Source organism: Theropithecus gelada, chromosome 10 (assembly GCF_003255815.1).
Source record: "Theropithecus gelada isolate Dixy chromosome 10, Tgel_1.0, whole genome shotgun sequence".
Taxonomy (NCBI): Eukaryota; Metazoa; Chordata; class Mammalia; order Primates; family Cercopithecidae; genus Theropithecus; species Theropithecus gelada.
In genome coordinates, this window is record NC_037678.1 from 56697602 (window position 1) to 56703303 (window position 5702).

At 48.4% G+C, this 5702-nt stretch overlaps 1 pseudogene; it reads left to right on the forward strand.

The window, feature by feature from the left end:
- The first annotated feature begins 1773 nt into the window (after nt 1-1773).
- LOC112632470 lies at nt 1774-2709 on the forward strand (annotated as a pseudogene).
- Nucleotides 2710-5702: the final 2993 nt, after the last annotated feature.

Here is a 5702-nt window from a genome sequence, read left to right on the forward strand (position 1 = left end):
GGACGTGCAGTCAGGGAGGTTTCACATCACCAAGATTCCTATTCCAGAAAAGCAGATGTTCATAGCTCTGGGAATGGAATGCGACCCTTGTGGAAAGTCTATAAACGGATGCATGGGGGGTGCCTGTCCATATGGATGAGATAGGGCTATAAACGCCCTCATCTTGCCGCGGCTCTTCTAAGCCTCTTTAGGGTTAAGGCGTACTTCCTTCTGAGAAATTCTGCTCTAACCAGTTGTCTAACTTCAAGTCCTGTTTCTATGAATTGTTTGTAACCAGCTTTTGCTGCAACTGTTACTGCTGATTAATATCTTGCTAATCATAGGTTATGTAAAGACTATGTTCCTGTTTCAAGGTTCTGTTAGAAATCAAACATCAAGTCCTATTTCTATGAATTGTTTGTAACCAACTTTTGCTGCAACTATTACTGCTGTTCCTGTTTTAAGGCTCTGTTAGAAATGACTGATGTACACACTATATTGTAAATTCTTGTCTCTGTATACTGTACTTCTGCATACAGATGTTATGTTAAAGAATTACTTCATCCCCATGTGACCATCTCACCTCATAATCAAATGACCCTAAATCCCTCACTAACCTACCCCTACCCTCACTAAGCTTAATAATAACTGCTGGCATATCCAGTGTATTGTTGGCACCGCGGGACCAGAAGGCGGTGACCCTCCCTGGACCCAGCTTTCACTATCTTGTGTGTGTCTATTATTTCTCGACCTGCCAATCTGCCTGAGAGCAAAGAGAGAGCCCCGCTGCATTGCGGATTGCTGGCCAGTTCCCACAATAGAACTCCAGATTTCTGGTGATCTGTCTGCCTCAGCCTCCCAAAGTGCTGGGATTTCAGGTGTTAGCCACCACGCCCAGCCTAACACATTGCTTAGTTTTCAATCCTAGCTCCATTCTTTACTTAGGTAGATTCTTTTATTGTTCTGTGCCTCAGTTTCCTCATATGTAAAATGGAGATAATAATGACAACCACTTTGTAGGTTCATAGGGTGGTTGTGAGGATAAATAAATGAATGTAAATAAACCACTTAGAATGGTGACTGGCACGGAGTAACTTAAGGTATTTCTTTTTTTGCTTTTGTTTTTGTTTTTTTGAGATGGAGTCTCACTCTATCACCCAGGTGGGAGTGCAGTGGCGCAATCTCAACTCACTACAACCTCCACCTCCCAGGTTAAAGCAATTCTCCTGCCTCAGCCTCCCGAGTAGTTGGGATTACAGGCGTGCGCCACCATGCCTGGCTAATTTTTGTATTTTGTGGTAGACACGGGATTTCACCATGTTGGCCAGACTGGTCTTGAACTCCTGACCTCAAGTGATCCTCCTGCCTCGGCCTCCCAAAGTGTTGGGATTACAGGCGTGAGCCATCGCACCCGGCATAAGTGTATGATTACTATGGAATGAGGCAGACCTGGTTCCATATACTAGCTCTATCCTCCTGGCTGCATGACCCTGGAAAAGTCATTTCTCCTCTCTGAGCCTCAGCTGCTGCCTCTCTACAGTGGAAGATGATTTAACAACTCCTGCTTCCTTAAGATACCATGACTCGGCGGCGGAGTCACGTTTGGCAGTCCCACAGATCTGTGTCTTGCTTGAACAGTGTTTGGACGGAAGAGATCCTGGGACTTCCTCTCTTCCAGTCTCTCACCATCAATCTCCTCTCCACTTGCAACCTTAGGGACCATCTTCTCAGCCACCTCCTGTTTCTGGGTCCACCCAACACCATTGTTTGTGGTTAGCTCCTTCTTACCAACCCATGAGCTCCCAGATTCGTCAGAATTATTCCACCTGGTGGAGGCGCCATGAACCACCTGGACAATTTGCACATGCAGGCCTCCTTATCTGCCTCTCTCTGGGCTTCTATTTACACTGCGACAATGTGGCTCTGGAGGGCATGGGCCACTTCTTCCACAAATTGACTGAGGAGAAGCGCAAGGGTGCCTTGAAGATGCAAAACCAGCACAGCAGCTGCACTCTCTTCCAGGACATCCAGAAGCTGGCCCAAATTGAGATAGATAAGATCCTGGACATGGCTGGACGTGGTGACTCATGCCTGTAATCCCAGCACTTTGGGAGGCCAAGGCAGGCAGATCAGTTGAGGTCAGGAGTTCAAGACCAGCCTGGCCAACACGGTGAAATCCTATCTCTACTAAAAATACAAAAAAAAAAATTAGCCAGGTGTGGTGGCGCATGCCTGTAGTACCAGCTACTCAGGAGGCTGAGGTGGATCTCTTGAATCTGGGAGGCAGAGGTTGCAGTGAGCTGAGATCACGCCACTGCACTCCAGCCTGGGTGAGTAAAATAAAATAAAATAAAAAAACCCTGAATGCCACAGAAGCTGCCATGGCCCTGGAGAAAAATCTGAACCAGGCCCCTTTTGGATCTTCAAGCCCTGAGTTCTACCCGCACAGACCTCCATCTCTGTGACTTCCTGTAGAGTCACTTCTTAGATGAGGAAGTGAAACTCATCAAGATGGGTGACCACTTGACCAACCTTCCCAGGGTAGCCGGACCCCAGGCTGGCCTGGGCAAGGTTCTCTTGGAAAGGCTCACCCGCCCTCAAGCACGACTGGGAGCCTTAAGTCCCCTCCTAAAGTATCAGGGCTTCTGCCTAAGCCTCTCTCTCCAGCCACTAGGCAGCTTCTTAATTACCCTGGAGCCTTCTTCCAAGCCTTGGACCAAATGGAAATAAAGCTCTGTGGAAGCAAATTAAAAAAAAAAAAAAAAAAAAACAACCATGACTCAGGAAAGCACACATACTGCCTGGCATCTTCCCTCCTCTTTCCCTCTTGGCTCTTGTACATTTTTCTCAATGGTCCACTTTAATGTCCTCTGACCCAGAGCCCCTTCACTGCTTCCATAAGTCTCTCTAAGCTAGGGCCATAGAGTTCGAGACCAGCCTGGGCAAAATAGCTAGTCGCCATCTCTATACACAATGTTTTGAAAGACAAAACAAATTTTAAAGAGAAAACAAAAAAATAAAGCTGAGACCAGAACTAGACGGCACACTCTGGAGGAACAAACCCTGGATTCACAGGCAGAATACAAGGATTTGCCTGCTTGTCTTTATGATGGGAGGGTTCTGATATGTTTCCAAGGAGCCATGAGACCTTGGGCTCCTCTTCAGTTTCATGATGAGGCTGTTCCATCTCTACCATGACATTCTGCAATCTTGTGATACTGTGGCAAAGGCCAAGACTAGGATTGAGTCTTTTTTTTTTCTTTTTAATAGACAGGGTCTCACTCTCTCACCTGAGCCAGAATGCAGTGGTGCACTCATAGTTCACTGCAGCCTCTACCTCCTAGCAGGCTTAAGTCTCAGTGGGAAGGGGAATGAGGGTACTGTGGGGCTACTTCTGAGTACCCCAACCTTGGGAGAGGTGATTTAGTCAGATGTAGGATGCACCCTACTACCCTACTGGCATGGGGGGCAGATGCCTCTGCAGGGCTGAGGAATGGGGTCCATATGGGAAAACTGCCTAGAGATAGTAAAACCAACCTGTCATCATGCCAGTGCTGACCTAGGTCTTCAGAGCTGCTCTGGGGCCTGGTCTTGCTGGTTGCAAGGGACAGGGGACGAGGGTCCTAACCTATCTAGGGGCCTCCTGTTCTATTCCCTCAACCCAAAAGGGAAACCTAGGGAAGAAAACTTTACCTAAGAAAAGGACCAGATCAATCCCCTCATACACAAGTGCACACAAATAACAGCTCAAAGCACCCTTTGTCCTTTTTATTATTTTTTTTAATTTTTGAGATGGAGTTACTCTCTTGTCGCAATGGTACAATCTTGGCAACCTCCGCCTCCGGGGTTCAAGCGATTCTCCTGCCTCAGCTTCTCCTGCCTCAGTAGCTGGGACTACAGGCGCGTGCCACCACGCCCAGTAAATTTTTGTAATTTTAGTAGAGACAAGAGTTTCACCATGTTGGCCAGGACGGTCTCGAACTCCTGATCTCCAGTGATCCACCGGCCTCGGCCTCCCAAGTGCTGGTATTACAGGTGTGACCCACCGTGCCCGGCCCCTTTCTCCTTTTTTTTTTTTTTTTTTTTTTTTTGAGACAGAGTCTCGCTTAGTCGCCCAGGCTGGAGTGCAGTGGCGCGATCTCGGCTCACTGCAAGCTCCGCCTCCCGGGTTCACGCCATTCTCCTGCCTCAGCCTCCCGAGTAGCTGGGACTACAGGCGCCCGCCGCTTCGCCCGGCTAATTTTTTGCATTTTTAGTAGAGACGGGGTTTCACCATGTTAGCCAGGATGGGCCCTTTCTCCTTTTTAATAGGTTTTCTCCTTAGGAGTTTTTTGTTTGTTTGTTTTGAGACAGAGTTTTGCTGCTGTTCCCCAGGCTGGAGGGCAATGGCGTGATCTCGGCTCACCGCAACCTCCCCCTCCCGGGTTCAAGCGATTCTCCTGCCTCAGCCTCCTGAATAGCTGGGATTACAGGCATGAGTCACCACACCCGGCTAATTTTGTATTTTTCGTAGAGACAGAATTTCTCCATGTTGGTCAGGCTGGTCTCAAACTCCCGACCTCAGGTGATCCGCCCGCCTCAGCCGCCTGAAGTGCTGAGATTACAGGCGTGAGCCACCGCGCCCAGCCTGTTTAGGAGTGTTTTTGAGACTTTTCCCCCCAAAATTTGTATCTTTCAATTAAGGAAAATAGCCTATGGAACTACAGAGACTTAGGGACAAAAACCAGAGCGCCTTACTCCCTCTTGTGCTCTTCCACTGCAAACTGCTAAAAAAGTCTTAATTAACAGAAGGTAACATTTCAGGCATTCCGGAAGAAGGACATACCTTAACGGCAGCAGACTTTAAATTAAATTTTTTTTCTTTCTCCACTTTTAAAGGATAGGTAGTTGACTTGTATTTATTTAATTTTTAAAACAGGGTCTCGCTCTGTAGCCCAGGCTGAAGTGCAGTGGTGTGATCACGGCTCGCTGCAGTCTCAACCTCCCAGACTCAAGCGATCCTCCCACCTCAGCCTCCGGAGCAACTAGGATTATAGGCACGCACCACCATGCCTGGCTAATTTTTTTTTTTTTTTTGTAGAGATGGGATCTCGCTCTTTTGCCCAGGCTGGTTTGGAACTCCTGGGATCAAGCGATTCTCCCGCATTGGCGTCCCAAAGTGTTGGAATTACAGGCGTGAGCCACAGCGCCCGGCCTCAGCTCTATTAATGTTAACAAATATGTATACAACCCTAAGGGACAAGCATTAACTTCCTCCATTTCCCCGACCCCTGCCATCCGTACTTGGCTCCTGAGTCCCCTTCATTGGATGTGATTTTGGACCAGCCCTTCCCATACCCACACCTCAGTTTCCCTATCTGTACAACAATAATTATACATTCCCTTCCCAACAAAACACATCAAACCTAACGGACAGAGATCGACTAGGCTGCAGAAGCGCGCTAAGTAACAGGTCATGAGTCAAGTAAAATGACTGACAACATAAACTCCTCTTTTGCCAAGCCAAAGCCACCCGCAGCCACCGCTCTTCAAGGCTGTTGTAGGATGGGCGCGGCCAAGCCATCGGGAGCCACGCCCCAAGAGAGCTGGGCCCGCATTCGCCGCGCCCAACCCTGCGGCCCAGGAAGGGACCCAGAATGACGTCACAACCACTCCTATGTAACACTCCGCCAGGAGATAAAGTAGTCCCCAACCCATAGTGGGCCCCATGCCAAATACTAGCC